Below are 16,982 nucleotides of genomic sequence, written 5' to 3'. Positions count from 1 at the left end.
TTTACGTAACATTTCCAAAAATGTATGGTTTTTTTTTTGTTTTTAAGTTATAATTTTATGAAAATTTCACGTTTGTTTCTTTTTTTTATCGATTTTCCTCAACTTTGTAATATTCACATATTTTTCTCGAAAACTGCAAACATTTCTTAACAAAATATCCACAAATTATCGGAATCGGTCGAGTGGTTCAAAAGTTATAAATCAATCAACAACATCTTTTTTAATCGAAAAAAAACACGGAAACTACGAATGCTTGAAATTTTCAAAAAATTATAACCCGAAAACAAAAAAAATTGCATCGTCAACTTTTGGAAAAGTTATGTAAAATTGTTCAGCTTTCAGAAAAAAATATAAAATGACATAACTTGCTTAGGTCACAAATCAAGAAAACCCTTAGAAAGTTATACAATTGACATTTTCAAACACAAAACTTCAACTTTACAATATTCGTATATGTTTCCTGAAAACTATAGGCAATTTTTGACAACATATCTAAAAATTAGCAGAATCGGTCGAGTTCAAAAGTTATGATTTAAAAAAGTGTATTTTTTGAAGAAAATCAACTAGGAAATGGTCACCCTAATGACAACATAAAAAAAATACGGGTCTAATACTTTTCGATGGAGAACGATTCTTCTAAATATTACTAAATTCTAAGAGATCATACATCAGTTTCTCATGGAATTGCGGTTATAGTAAAATAACTGGTTGCAACTGTTCCTTTGAGTGATAGTGCAGCTGTGGGAAGTGTAAAATTTCATTGTCAATCGAATGATATCAGATGAAAATGAAATTTATGGCCACTGACCGTCAGCATATCGATACAAATTCATATCACTTTTGTTGCCATTTTCAAGTGAAGCTCCCAGAATTCATCGTCAGTTGAATAATCGTACCTAGTCATTTGAAGTTTTGCTTGCTCAGTTTCAAGTGCCAAGTAGTCTAGCTGCTTCACTATCTTCGCTGTTGGAAGTGAGCAAGTTTGAATGAATAGAATAATAATAGGAGATAAATGGAGTAAAGTATTAAACATGAAAAATGAAGGAGGGAACTATTAATTCATGTGTATGCTGTAAATGATATTTCTGCTACCTGGTTTGTCTTTCATCTATTATATTGAACCAATTAGAATGTTTACATAAAGCTCATTTGAAGGCCGCTCTCACACTATTGGAAGAGATATTTTGTTACTTCAAGAGATCAACTGACGGTGATTAAACTGAGCTTTGATTTGAAGAGAATCGATTGAAGAACTGAATGCTGCCGGTTCGGTACGTCAGCGAACGAGGGTGTGTCAGAGTGTGAAGTTTACTGCAGTAGAGAGATCGTCAGTGTGTTTCACATTCGGTTTCAATTAAATTGAATGAAGAACAGAACACAATGAATTAAATGTATGAATTAATAGCGAACTTCCCGACGGCTGGCTATACGGAGTTTCACGAGTTTCGGAAGGAATTTTGTATTAAAGTAGCCAGCAAATATTAATACAAAACACTATAAAATTGCAACATACTCTCGGTAGCCGGCTACCCAGATCAATAAACACATGATAATATTATTCGAAATTATACTAACAAAAACACCCCTTCCTGTGATGCATGTTGAAATGCAGAGAATTCTTCGGTTTCTAGCAGCAACATGCATTGAACTAACAATCCTTGTTTCTCAAGTAGATCTGTATTCGGACGAGGTCGGCGTCGGATCGGCATGGATCAATGCAATTTACACAGTTGTTTCAAAAAAGCATTTTGCAAACTAAATTCTGATCAATAACGCAGAAGCAACACATGGGCTGTTTCTAATGCTAATACTAATTCTCTGTCATCTGTCAGAAGCAAGTTTGATTTTGGAACTAATCAAGAGACGAACGTTTTTCCCGCAAAAAAACGAGTTCCCGGATATAATATGAAGGTCTAAAAATGAGCGAAATAAAATACCGAAATTTACACCAAAACTCAAATGATTCGAAATTTTATAAAATTCCACACAACAGAACCGGTTGGAAACAATCCTGCAAGTAATTTTTTTAAATCCAGCCATTAGAAAAGATAAAGACGGAGATCAGACCATAAAAAAAAACAAAGTCAAAACGCTGTTCCTGATGGAACGATGCAGGGTGATTCTCAGTCGAAAAGCTGTTCCAGAACGTTAGTTGCAAATGTTCATGTTAGACTGCAATAAGCTCAAACCATCAATCCATAGTAGAAATTGCACAGTCTATCAAGTTTCTGATGTACTCCTAGCAGTCGCACACTGATTGATGCTACATTTTTATTCTGGTCTGTCTAATCGAAAACAAACCCATACACAGATTGCAGCAAAAATGCATCGACCGTGAAAGAAATGATGCAAAAATTGCACCCACCGACCTTCGCTTCCAAACGAATCGTGTCTGGGTTGGTTGGTTGGCTGGCTGGTTGGTTGGCAGGCTGGTGGTTGGCTCTAAATTAAATAAATTATAAACCATGCATGATTTCGGTTTTGCATCGATCGCAGCAGAAACCGCAACCAGCCGGCGTCCACCAACCGTTGAATAACATCCAATTTGCCGATTAAACTCATCTGGGCCAATTGGAGTTTGCCGAAGAGAAGAAATTTCCAACCAGCCAATTTCGCCACTCTTCTCGAGTGCGATTGCATTGTGAAGCAAGAAAACATGAAATCCGCCATAGAAAATATTCCCCGAACGGCCGTGCGCGACCTACAGGCTGCAGGCTGGCGCAGTGCCGGGCGGGCGGCATCGACGTTTTCTTTTTCCGCTGAACCTTCAAAATTCAGTCCAACGAGTTTTCGATTAGGGAAGCATACACACATAATCATCGATCCGGATCAAAACCACATCTAATAATCAAACATCGGTCAATAGCTCGGCGCTAGACGGAAAACAGATCAACCCAGCCAGGCTTTGGTCAATGGAACGTCGTCGTCGGTCGGTGGACGGATGGTGGAAAACGAACCATGCGATAAATAAGACCTCTCCGCATTCAATAAATTAAAAAAAAGCCTTTCCGGTGCCGCGATCGAAACTCCCTCGCCTAGGCGGGCACTGTTTCGGTATTGTGGCGAATAATTATTCAATTTTGTTTGCACATGACGGTGCTGTCTAGTTGAACCATTTGGCCCACCAATTTTTTGACGGGGATTGATAATTATTTGGTTTTGGTATCCGTGCAATAAATAACTAAGGCGAAGGGTTCTACGGGTGGTATTGGATTGGTTGCGGCTTTTAACGACAGCAAGGTGCTGAACTTGGTCACGTAAGACACAAATGGTAGTAAAATGTAAATTCTTGTCCGTGGAATTCGTGTTTATTTTTCGCTCGGGTTGTTTTATTCGTGATTAGTGGGACTGTCAATTAGGAAATCAGTACATACCATAGGTTGTTTCCTTCTCGAGAGGAAAAATTCAAAAAAGGCGAACATTTTCATTTGTTTTTACGTTGTGTCTTCGACTCAGAGGTGTATTAGCAGTTTATGTTGCCACTGCTAGTGCCACCTCGCCGTTCGTCATGAGCCGCTAAGCAGACTTAAAGTACATGTTGCTTGTATCTGACTTATTTTGCACTTAAGTGCAATATCTTTACTGACGTCTCAGGCGAAAACATTGTTACGACATTATGACCTCAAGCATATAGTTGTCCTTATGAGGTTTAGATTACTCAAGGGTACCGGTTTGTGCTAAGTGAAATATAAATAATAAAATTTTCGTTTGCGTTTCGCCTTCGACTCATCAAAACATTAGCACTTTCAACATTTTCAACCACCAGGAAAATGCAAATTCAGACATTAATTACCAGTGGTGGAAAAGCATCGGCTCCACAATTGTGAGTGTAGATTTGCCAGTAGATTCGTTCAAGCAAACTTCACCAAGCATAGAACCGATGCTTACCCAAGTAGCAATCCGCAACTAGTTCTGATACGACAAAGTCCAAACTATGTTGCAACAAGAGCACGAATATGTGTTTTATGTTATACTGGTTAAAACATGGTTACAGCAATGTTTTATCATAACATAACTAGTTACGAAATAGTTATTTAGGTTTCCAATCATAACATCTTTGTGTCATATTGAATTAAATATAATTTATAAGCTATCGTTACTTAATCCAAACATATTTTTCATACCAACAATGCTTCTAGCCACTAGTTGAAAATAAGTTTATTTGACTTCAATAATAGCAACCCATAACTAGATTTGACACCACTTAACCCAACTGTGTTGCAACAAGAGCACGAACATGTTTTTTATGTTATACTGGTTAATACAAGGTGACAGCAGTGTTTCTTTATAACGTAAACATTAAACTAACTATCATCTGTAAGTTATCGTTACTTGGTTCTAACATATCTTTAATCATAGCTATGTTTTTAGCTACTAGTTGAAAAAGGGTTTATTTTCCGTTGCGAAACCATTATAAATACGTTAACGTATATGTGAATCGTTACTGTAAATTAATATAGCAATAACTTAGATTTTATAAGATTATAACATATAATTTCTTCATTGATTCAGATAGTTATCGGTAAGTTTTCCCAACGTTATAATAACTAAAATGCAAACAAAACAACCTTTGTTGGCTTGAATATGGCGAACACAATATGGAGTCTCAAGAAGTGTATGAAACGTAAATAAAACCAGGATATTACTTTTTTCAAAACTACTTTTTGCCGAACATAGTGAAAGGCAGAATAGTCATTTTTGTTCCATGCACTGTCATAAACACGAAGAAAATAATATAGGGATTGAACAACGATTGTGATAATATTATAGTTCTCATGATATATGAAATTAAAATAATGAGAAATTACTCTACTTGGAATAATTTTGAGCATTCTGAACATAGGGTTATTTTGTTGTTTATTTTTTATATCTTTATAAACAGATTTTGATTGAAGGCGCATAAAAAACAGTTAAGTAAAATTGAATTCCGCTCGACAGTTTTTGAATCGTTGTGAAATTTGTACCTTGTATCAAGTTTGTGATTTAAAGTACTCTTCTGCTTTTTTATTGATGATAGAAAAGTATTCTGGATTCATTCAATGTTTATAATGTCGATGGTGACTATGTTTCAACTAGTTTACTTGGAAACAAGTTATTTTCAAGTTATGAAAAGATAGGTTATTTCAGTATGGCATTACAACGTAACGACAACATATTTTTAGCCGACTTAACAACTAGTAGAAACTGCGCTTTTTGAGTCATGAAAGTGGTTAGATGTTAGTAATAATCACTCAAATATCTGGTTGCAAACTAGTTACAAACAAGCTAGCGTAACAAAAATTGTTACTTGGGTATTGGAAATGCATGAAACCGATACTCTACTTCTCGGACCTATTTTTACTAGTATGTTCATGAACATCCGAATAGAGTAAAATGGATTGACTTTGTCTGTTGTAGCTGACCGTTACAGTATTTGAAAAGCTTCGCAGTTAGTAATAGGCTAATTTTGGACATCTTCAACGAGTGCGGGGTCACTCAATAAGGAAAACGGTTAAATTTCAAACTATTGAGCATCGAGCCTAATTTAGTAGTAGGGTGGTTCATTATAAAGATTTATTTTTTTTTAACTGTTCCAAATCCGATGTTTTATTGATTAGTGGATCAATAGCACTTTCAATTGGATAATTTTGGTTATTTTCGACGAACGTGGCTAAAACGTGAAATTAACTAAGTGACTATTGACTGCATCGATTCGATGATAGCATGTTGTATGGTACCAACATAAAATGATAAGCGATTTTGTACACAACACAATATGCATAAATTCATCCTAAACTACCTGCGCTTGCAGGTCAATAACAGTCAAACGATCATTTCATATCGCATTGTCGTGACCAATACGTGGCGCTCTGAGCTCCAGCACTTTATTTTGGGCACCGAAATATTTACACACATTTCATATACATCCAACTTAACATTTCAAGTACTTCTTGTCGCTGTGTTAGTGTCTTTTCCGTGCACATGAGTTACTGCACAAATTCAAGCAGAGAGGGAGCAATCTCAGCTCAGCTCTGAGATTTGTTATTCTCTCTGTTGGCTCTGAGAGAACTTGTATGCACACCTTAAGGAGAGGCTTCAGTGGCTTATGGCAGTTGAAAACAAATTGCTGTCTCAGTCGCAACATCAAAGCGGTTTCATTGATGATGTTATTGACAGGTTTGCTCGACGTGTAGAAGGCCGAATCGTTATATTATATCATGATACGAAATAATTTTAATAAAAAAATTCTCATCCAGAAGTATATCGTTATTTAATTCTATTGGAAAACACAAGCAAATATCCATTCCTAAATCTTTAGTTTTCACTTACAACGAACTGTTACATCTGATATCATATCATATTAGCAGTGCATAACCCGTAAATTTTGTGACGAGACGCAACTGACTATTGAAAATTTGATGTTTCAGTGATTAGTGAATCATTAGCAGATTGAATGGAAGAATTTTGATCTACTTACACACGGTGAAAATTTCCAAAATTATTCCGTTCAATCTGTTATCGATTCACTGATCAGTAGAGCATCGAATTCGAAAGAGTTGAAATACTCGTGAAAAATTCCCAAAAGTCTTCCAATTTCGAAATAGTAGAAACAATAAAAACATTCATATTGAGCCATCACGTTTTACTCGTCCCAATCCACTTTCGGCTCAAAAACGCACTAGAGCATTGAATTGGCAATAGTCTATATATGTACAGTATTTCATATTTAGCCATCCTACGCTCTATAATGTAAATGTGACATGGGTCCAAATTCGGACTACTATTAATCGATTTACCAATTGTTAAATAAATATAAATCAATATTAATCACCTTGCGAAAACTGAAATGAACAAAATATGCAGAACACCTTCGCATGAACCGAGGGAACATCTTTTGAGCCTTCCGCCGGTTTACGCTCGGAGAACATTTTCTAGCAAGCATGCCAAAGCATCGGCGTTTAGATCACAATTTATCAGGTAACCAGTAAGCACTAATAATGGCATTAAAAAGCCTATTAGGAATACCTCCGATTATAAAGACTGTTCCAGAAAGTATGGGCGCACTTTGATTTCGCTGTAAATAATTCACAAGTGTTAGATATTCAAATTTTATTCGATATACTGATAATATTAGACTACAACAACAGAATATTATTCTCAACATTTGCTACTTAGCCATTGTAGACTAGCTGGCGCACCTTCTTGCGAACATTCCTCATTAAATCCCGTACAGACTTCGTGGCGACAAGTTTTGACACTTTTTTCCAATCTTTTTCGAACTGTTGAATGGTTTCTGCTGCCGAGACATGTTTCCTAAGATGTGTCTTCGTTAATGCCCAAAATTCCTCAATTAATCAACGTTGTGGGCAATTTGGTGGATTCATGTCTTTTGTGACGAATGTGACATTTTTGGTAGTATACCATTCTACCGTTGATTTCGAGTAGTGGCAAGAAGCAAGATCTGGCCAGAAGACAACAGGATCCTTGTGGTTTTGAATCATGGGTAGAAGTCGTTTTTGTAAACATTCCTTGATGTATATTTCGCTGGTCATTGAAGCAGAGGTGATGAAGGGTTTCGAAATCTTACCGCAGCTACAAATTGCTTGCCAGACCATAGCTTTCTTACCAAATTTTTCGACTTCAATCGGTGTCTCGGACTGGTTTAACACTTGCTCTTCTCGCACCGTATAATATTGTGGTCCCGGCAAGGATTTGTAATCGAGTTTCACGTAGGTTTCGTCGTCCATGATTATGCAGTTCAAATTTTCAGCAAGAATCGTATTGTACAGCTTTCGAACCCTCGGCCTGCGGTTTTTGGTTGCGTCCATACTTTCTGGGACAGTCTTTATACACAAAATTACTGAGTGCAGAAATGTTCCGGAGAAAAGTTACTTTTCAGAGCGATTGGAGGATTGAACTAAAATGCTTTAAAAGAAAATAAAATCGATTCCATTTTACTGTATCAAATTTTCTTTACTAATGTCACGAAATAGTGTTACCGTCATAGTGAGATTTTATATTTGCAGCTTGATACCTGGACATTTGTAAAAGTTACGCTGTATTGAGTACATCTGCGATTGTGCGTGTCCTTGATTTTGTACAATTTTGTAAAAGTTACGCTGTATTGAGTACATCTGCGATTGTGCGTGTCCTTGATTTTGTACAATTTTCAAAATGGAATTGTATTTGCAACAACGAGTGTGCATTAGATTTGCCGTTAAAAACGGTTTCAATCGAGCGATGACATTGCAAATGTTGAAGAGAGGCAACGATACTCTGAAGCAAATAGTCCTTAATCAGTGGTACGAACATTTCAGAAGTAGCCGTGAGTCTGTGAATGATGATGAGAGATGCGGTAGGCGATGCTCACAGTTTTCACTGATTACAAAGGTGTTGTGTATCATGAATTCCTTCCACAAGGCCAGACAGTCAACAAGTCGTATTATTTGGGCGTCATGAGACGTTTGCATGAAGCAATTCGCCGAAAAAGACCAGATAATGATAGCCAGAAGTCCACGATAACGCACCGTCACACAATACTATCCCTTTCCGTGAACATTTTGCTAAAAACGAAACGAATACCATTGGGTAACCACTAAATTCACCTGATTTGGGTCCCTGCAACTTTTTCCTATACGGTTGACTCAAGAAACCGCTCCGTGGAACGAGTTTCAGCACCCGACATGAGATTATAGAAAAATCGCAGATGGCTTTGATGGCCACACCGAAAACTGAATACAAAAAATGTTTCGAGGATTGGATCAAGCGCTGGCATAAGTGTGTTGCAGTCGATGGGGAGTACTTTTAAGGGAACAATATATTTAGTCTATAGGGTGATCTCTAGACTCAAAAATATAGTTTTACCGATCTAGCTAGAATTTTGCATAGTTCTTATGGGACCCAAAAGGAACACGTAAAGTTTGGTGGCCATCAACGTTATTGATCATTTTTTGTCAATTTAGGTTTCACGCTGAGCATGATTTACTACTCCCAAGTATCTATGTTTTTGGTTCAACATGCAATTTCAACTGGTTATTGATCAATCACGGGCGACCGATGAAGCTTAGCTAATATATACTGGGACACTGAAACACTATGAAATCCTATTTTATGTCTATGTTGCACAACAAACAAATTCTGCCAGTTCAAAAGTTACGAGAAAAATGAAAAATGTGGAAAGTGGGGCCACATGAATTGAATGACAGATGGAAAGAAGGTAGCTTTTTGTATTAGGAGGGATCAGAACCCGGGTAAGTGTACCCCGGTAGATGTACATAGCCAACAAAGATCAAGATAATAACAAATTTTTCCATCATATCTTGTCTTGACGTTTCTGTGCTGTCATCGCCATTTCTTGATATTTCATCTAAGAAATCATAAAATTGTACAATATATGTTTAGCATCAAAATTTATTATTATATCTTATTTCGTTATTTCGTTATTGATAAGTTATTCCAATTTAATTAAGTAAATTGTTCCAGTATCTATCTTCTTCTATCTTCAAATAAAATACTGTTGAATAAACTGCATCAGAAACAGATAAGAGAAATACATATGATATCACTCTATTATTAATGCTACAATATAAAATAACTGAAAAATTCGAAATGAAACATTTTGTTCTTGCTTTGATATTACAATGACAGAATTTGATGTTTTGTCGCTAATTTCTCCTGCAGGCTTCGATATGGTTTTTGATATTTTAGCTCTTATTTCAAACTAAAAAATGGTACTTTTTAATCATTAAGATGTTTGGTTTTAATAATAGAATTTGTTATTGTTTTGCAAATCACTTCTACTTGGGAAAGGTGTAATGTAGCTTCTTAAACCTTGTGAAACTAATCGCTACAGGCAACAAATGGTCAATTTGAATTTCATCGAAGGGCCACGCATCAGGTGTCGGAATGGTTTGCATCAAAAGACGAACATTTATATTGGCGTGGTATTCATTAATTGCCATAATGGTTGTCAAAATGTGTTAAAAGCAATGGTCAATACTTTATTTTATTTAAATTTCCCTATTTAAAAAAAACTTGCTTCATACCGATAAACCTGGTAGTATAATGTACATGATATTGAAATTACTGTCAAATTTTGCCATTCAATGTAAACATCCTCCCTGTTCAATGATGATGTCTTACTATTCATGTCATAGTGAAGCAGATCTTTTCATCAACAGCTTCTTAACCGGGAATGATGAGTAAGCGATGCACTGACCGCATCTTACTTCTTTCTTGGCTCGACCACCGGCTCCTTTATCCTACGTTAATCATTATTTATTGTTTGGATCACGTAGCACACTGGCTACTTTCCCCTTTGTGTGCCAAACCCGTTAGTCGACAAACAGCATCAATCACGAGCTCACTTCAAACGGCGGATCTCCCAGCGCTAACTACAAATAGGCTGCTAATTGATGCTAAACCATAAAAATTGAACCTGAAGGCTATCAGCATGCTAAAGAGATCCTATGTTGTGAAAGAAAATCCAACCACTACTTCTGTGGTTCGCTTCGGGAGCCGCTGATGGATCGATGGAAAACAAACGAGAAACGAAACTTCAACAGACGCTTCCATTGTCTTGCATTTATTGCAGCAAAGCAAGTGTTGTAGTACTACTCCTATCGGTAAATGTGAATTTCCATGTAGGTAAAAATCAACAACATTTTATTCGTTCGTGATGCGTGTTTTTCGTGCGTTTATTGTTACTTACTATTGTTGGTTTCTCTTGAAGGGTAAAATGGTAAAAGCGAACTAACCTGTTCGATTCAAGCGAAACTATCAAGATTGATTCAAGTTTAATAATTTGCCAATTGTTTTCAAACTGAAGGGTAATTATTTATTGAAACTAACACCGTCTATCCGTTCTTGTTATGTAAAATGACAAACACGTGCGGTTGATATAAAAAGTGATGCTCACAAATACGAAACAGTAAATTGGATATTACATTTCGAGTATTGTTTCTACGATGTAGCAAGTTAAAATCCTTCTGGTCTTTTGATCACTCCTATCGGTTTACCGATTAGATCCATCATTAAAAGTAACACAAGAGAAAATGCCACTCACAACAAATGCACCCAGTGAGGATATTATCTAACGACCCTTGTTTGTACCCTTGGCCGGCACATTCCGTAACATTGCATTGAAAACATTGAAAACAAATCGTATGGATCTGGGATGACAGAAGGATAAAGTTAATGCACCATCATTAATAAGCCTTCGCCTTCACAGAATCGTCGTCCACCGTCGAGTGAAACGAAAACGAACCTATGGTAACTACATAAAGAATGTCTAGCTTTATGACCGCATAAAGCTTACTGCGGCTTCGGGCAAAGCAAAACACACATATCGGCTCGAAAATGTCCATTTATCCGGGAAAAAATAAAGGACCGCGTGGAGGGACGACTGCCGGGAACTAATAGCCCGTTGCTCGTTGCTGGCAGCATGTGTGGCTCTCTGTTCGTTCAGCAGAAATAAGGCCAAGGGACTTTGTCTGACAATCTGATTCCAGTTTTCCCATCCCCGGGCCGGCGACGCAACGGTAACATCTCTATGCCGATGATGGACGGGATGAACTTGTGTGCACAAAGACGAATAATCCCAACACCAACGGTGCCAATGGTCGGTGCGGGTGGTCTTTCTGCGCAATCTGCCCATCTCGGCGTGACGTCAACCCCGTCGTCTCTGCTCGTTTCCTCGTTGCCATCCCAGTATCCAGTATTTTGGTAGGCACATCATTTGTCACACAGACACGCACACTCTTTGCTAGGCGGCACCGGCATTTCACGGTAAATTATATTGTTTGGCAGATTGGCTCTATTTTCACCAAAGGCCCAAGAATGGGCCTGATCAAACATTCTTCCCGGGAAAATGCGGTGTGATTGATTTTGTGCGGGCTTATTGAGGTGCGGAATTCGACATAATAACAGACGCTGTGGTAGGTTTCTGTGAAGGTAACTGAATGCAGAGTTCAGAGTTTAGAGATTCATCGAATTAAATCTATTATCTCATAGTTTGAAGGTATGAAAAAAAAACAATACTAAAACATGTTTGATTTTGTGCGGCATGCTTATTCGTGAATCTGAAGGAAAATTTCAAATGCTATCGCGGAACGAATGAAAATTTTCCTATTTTTGCCTTTCTCATATAGAAAGGTTATGCAATCATTGTGAAAACCGACCTTTAAACCCCGGCCCGGAGGGCCGAGTTTCATATACCATTCGTCTCAGTTCGTCGAGTACGCAAAATGCCTGTAAGGGTGTATGATCCGACTTCCGGTTCCGGAGTTATAAGGTGATTAGTTAAAATATTCTTATTTCAAATTACTTCCTCATATTTCTCAGAGATGGCGTGACTGTTTTTTACAAACTTAGATTCAAATGAAAGGTTTCATGGTCTTATACAAAATTTCCAAATTTCATCTGGGTCCGACTTCCGGTTCTGAAATTATATGGTGAAGTGAGTTAACAATGGGATACCGTCACTTGAAGCGGAGCAATTCCAGAAATGCTTAGCAGATCATCAGACTCGACCAGCTCCGATTTGGATGAAACTTTGCACATGGCTTCAGTATGGCAAACCATAAGTTTTGAACCGATGGAGAGGTCAATCCGACTCACGACTGATTTTTAAAAAGGGCGTATGTATTTTTGCATATCACGAAAATTGCCTTTTTCAAATCGTTGCAACTCGGAAACTGTTAAGTGTACAAAAATGGCTTTCAGGAAGAAGTTGTAGGGAATCAATAGGGCATTCTTAAAAAAATATAAATTTTTTTCTCAACAATTTCAAAATGAACTAAAAAAATTAAATTAAAAAAAATCAGGGTTTCGATTTTTTTTTGATAATTTTTATTTTAAAGCTCTTATTAAAACCTACAGATTGATGGCTATCTCATCCGTGCCTTTTGAAAAATGAAGAAGTTACAGCTAAAACAATTTACAGATATTCGAAATTTCAAGTTCTCGTTGAAAGATAATCATTTAAACAGTAGAGTATTATTCTACAGGTTAAAGGTAATAAATATGTTCTTGATATCCTTTCTTCTAAAATTAGCTGTTCTTGAGATACTTGGATAACTTGGAATCAAGGTGATGGATTTTAAAGCACAATTTCCTTCAATTTTATTTACGTTATCGTCGTTAACAGAAGTGGACGGGTGATCAGCATGAGACAAATTTCCTATTACCTCACGACTCTCACTGAATGCTTTATGCCACTCAAATATTTGGGTTATCGATAAAGACTGTCCCAGAAAGTATAGACGCAACCAAAAACCGCTGCCATTTCGCAATGGTTCAGAATCTGTCAATTTTTGTGGCTGCGTCCTGTTGTTTACACTCTTCTCTAACCACTTGTGCAGTTGTTTATTCGCTTTCATCAGTTTGTTTCGAAATGCGCGGACCTTCAGCAGAACAACGTCGAAAAATTGTGTACAAATTGTGCACAGAACGCGGACTGTCACTAAGGAAGATATCAAAAATGGAAGGAGTAAGTGAAAAAGCCGTGCGAAATGCAATCAGGAAGTTCGGTGAGCATAACACCTTTGAGGATAAACCGAAAACGGGTCGAAAAAAAGGTCCTGCTAACCCTCAGTTGGATGAACGTATACTGAAGGCGTTCGAGCAAAAGAAGGAGGTTTCAGTTCGGGATGTGGCCAAAAAAGTGGGCACTTCGAAGTCAAATGTTCTTCGTGCTAAATAACGTTTGAATCTTCGAACCTATAAGAAGCAGAAACAACCAAAACGTAGTCCGAAACAAGAAGCATCGATCAGGACGAGGGTTCGAAAGCTGTACAATACGATTCTTGCTGGAAATTTGAACTGCACAATCATGGACGACGAAACTTACGTGAAACTAGATTACAAATCCTTGCCAGGACCACAATATTATACGGTGCGAGAAGGGCAAGTGTTAAACCAGTCCGAGACATCGATTGAAATCGAAAAATTGTGTAAGAAAGCTATGGTCTGGCAAGCAATTTGTAGCTGCGGTATGATTTCGAAATCCTTCATCACGACTGCTTCAATGAACAGCGAAATATACATAAAGAAATGTTCACAAAAACGACTTTTACCCATGATTCGAAGCCACAAGGATCCTGTTGTCTTCTGGCAAGATCTTGCTTCTTGTCACTACTCGAAATCAACGGTAGAATGGTATACTACCAAAAATGTCACTTTCGTCCCAAGACATGAATGCACCAAATTGCCCACAACGTTGACCAATTGAGGAATTTTGGGCATTAACGAAGACACATCTTAGGAAACATGTCTCGGCAGCAGAAACCATTCAACAGTTCGAAAAAGATTGGAAAAAAGTGTCAAAACTTGTCGCCGCGACGTCTGTACGGAATTTAATGAGGAACGTTCGCAAGAAGGTCCGCCAGCTAGTCTACAATGGCTAAGTAGCAAATGTTGAGAATAATATTCTGTTGTTGTAGTCTAATATTATCAGTATATCGAATAAAATTTGAATATCTAACACTTGTGAATTATTTACAACGAAATCAAAGTGCGTCCATACTTTCTGGGACAGAAACAATACTTTTGCAACATTTTTATTGATTCTATAGCCGAAATTACATTTAAAACACAAAATTTCAAGTTCGTTTTTTCATAGTAAAAAAGTCAAACAAATTCTTTGTGTCGTAAACAAACAGCTGCTAAACACGCACTAATTGACATATTCCGGTCAAACTTAACTCGTCCGGTTTAAATGGACCAGTTCGGGTACATTTTGATTAGAACATATGTCGCAACAAGTTTCCAGTTAAGGCACTGCACTTTGGTGCACACCTAAACAAAATGTTCTGCAAGTAGCAGAAAATTTACGTTTGCTTAGTGGTTTATTTCGAACTACTAAGTGGCATAACAGTATATCACAAACTGCTATCCACTGACGAATCGAAAACAAAATATAATTAGTATAGAAATGGTAAGGTGTCCCACACATTTCCTAATCCTTAAATGATTCCTATAGAAACTCACGATGAAAGCATTCGAAGAATCATATCCTATTGTGTGGAAGAAATAATTCTCCGGTTTTCTAAATGGTCTTAAATGATTTTAGCTCACAACAAAATGTACATATGTAAATCGCTGGTTACCTACGGCAATCAGCTGGCCACATGTCAATAATGTTAAAAAGCTGTTGGGTATGGTGTGGTACCGTGTGAAGTAACGGTCTTTTTGTTAACCTTTTCACCAACGCAAATCACATTAATTCAACTAAATATACCTCTTCAACCACATCACGAACTAACAAACCTGCACGCTAAAACAAGCATCTGCCTCAACCTAAATCAAAGCTTGAACTTGGCAGAAGAAAAGGCACGCTGCGGAAACTCTTTCATCACCATAATCAGCCGTCAGACGATGTAGAACTATATGAAATACGAGATAGTCGATATAATGAAGTAATGTAGCACACTTATCACGTTATGCTTCGAGTTGCTTGTGCTTACGTTCATGGTTTGATGCCTCTTTTTTCTAGTTCGACGCTGAACGGTTTCGTCGAGGCGGTGGTTTATTTTTCAATTTTCTTTGGATTTACAACGTTGAATGGCACCCAACTCTGTCGATTGACATTTCACCAACTGCAGCCAACTTCTGCTTGCCAATAGTGAAGTAACCGGTAAGCCGGAAAAATTGTTCAAATCGAACCCAGCACCGTTCGTTCTGTGTGTCTGTTTTAAAATTGGTGTTTAGGCTGTTGTTGGTTGGTTTCGTCGTCATATTTTAGCTTGAGACGGGTAAAACTGAGCAGACAGAATGGGCGTGAGATATGTTGATGCATCCGTTGATGAATTGGCACTATTCTGTTTGGTTGTGTTAACTGTTTTGGCGGTTAGTTCGTGTGGTTAAAGTGGTTGGGTAATAGATACTGAATGAACGCAAATAATCAGCACTGTTTGATTGATGGTGTTTAGGTGGTGGTACGTCTGGCCTCTGGAAACCCGTTATTCAATCAGGGTTAAAACAATATCAATTCGCACATGAAGTTTCGATCACCTACATTCGCATGTTTTTAGCCTTTGAAGAAAAAAAATTATAAAATTCAATATCTGTTCGAGTGACTCATCGTGCAGCATATTTGTGAAAAGTAGTTTGTTTTTGTGTCGGTCATATCTCATGCAATTAACAACCGGTGCAACGCGTGCATTGTTTTCGATCTCAATGCATATAATCATTAATGCTTTTGATGAATGTTGTTTGTGCACGAATTTTCATTATTCTGTTTTTTTTTGCCCCTGTCACTTGATGACATGAGCGATTCTTTGAAATAAAACATTTGAACGCAATATGCACTGTAATTTCCATTTGCATTACATCATACAATCGCCAATATTTAAACAACATTTAACATTAAACATGAGATTTACAACTCTAGTTTTGAATATTCACAATGGTCAAATGGCTTTGGCGGTTATCTTAGTGCTCGATAAAACGCAAATAATTCCAACCACCGACCGCAGCAAGTGCCATTTCGCATCATTTGTCGTATAGATGCACTGTTTTAATTACTCCTCTGCTCCCATCCGTACCAAATGCTTAGCGGCCGTCAGCTTCGGTTTCATTGTAAACTCCAAGTAGTATATGCTGATAGATGCACTTTCGAGAAGGAGATGTTCCATCCCTGCACGTATAAACGCCTACTGGAGTCATCCTGGAACCCAGTGTTAACTAGTTGCCTTTATGAGAGCACTCGGCCGCTTCTGTTATATCGAGGATCGTGACAATTATGATGACACCGATGAGTACCAGATAAGATGAAGTGTCAAATTCTCTTTCAGCCAAAGTCATCGTGCTTCGTCGTGGCACGGAGAGAAATGTTGATTTATGTTAATTTGAGATGCGACGGATAGTATTGGGAAAGCAAGAATGAAAAAAACGCAAGCTGTCGCCGTGTAAAGATTCATGAACAAGTGCTTGGCAAATTTAGCTATACTAACGTTCCATATAGTTTTTCCTTCAAAAATTGCACGGCTACAAATGAGAGCTTT

The 16,982-nt window shown here is 37.5% G+C and overlaps 1 protein-coding gene across 4 annotated transcripts in view; it reads right to left on the bottom strand.

Annotated features, from left to right (window-relative positions):
• Positions 1-16,982, bottom strand: part of LOC131439010 (uncharacterized) — an 803,522-nt gene that overhangs the window by 88,131 nt on the left and 698,409 nt on the right. The gene's annotated exons all lie outside the window — the stretch shown is intronic.

This window comes from Malaya genurostris, chromosome 3, assembly GCF_030247185.1.
Source record: "Malaya genurostris strain Urasoe2022 chromosome 3, Malgen_1.1, whole genome shotgun sequence".
NCBI lineage: Eukaryota > Metazoa > Arthropoda > Insecta > Diptera > Culicidae > Malaya > Malaya genurostris.
The sequence above is the reverse complement of the archived record's forward strand: the minus strand, read 5'-3'. Positions and strand labels throughout refer to the sequence as shown.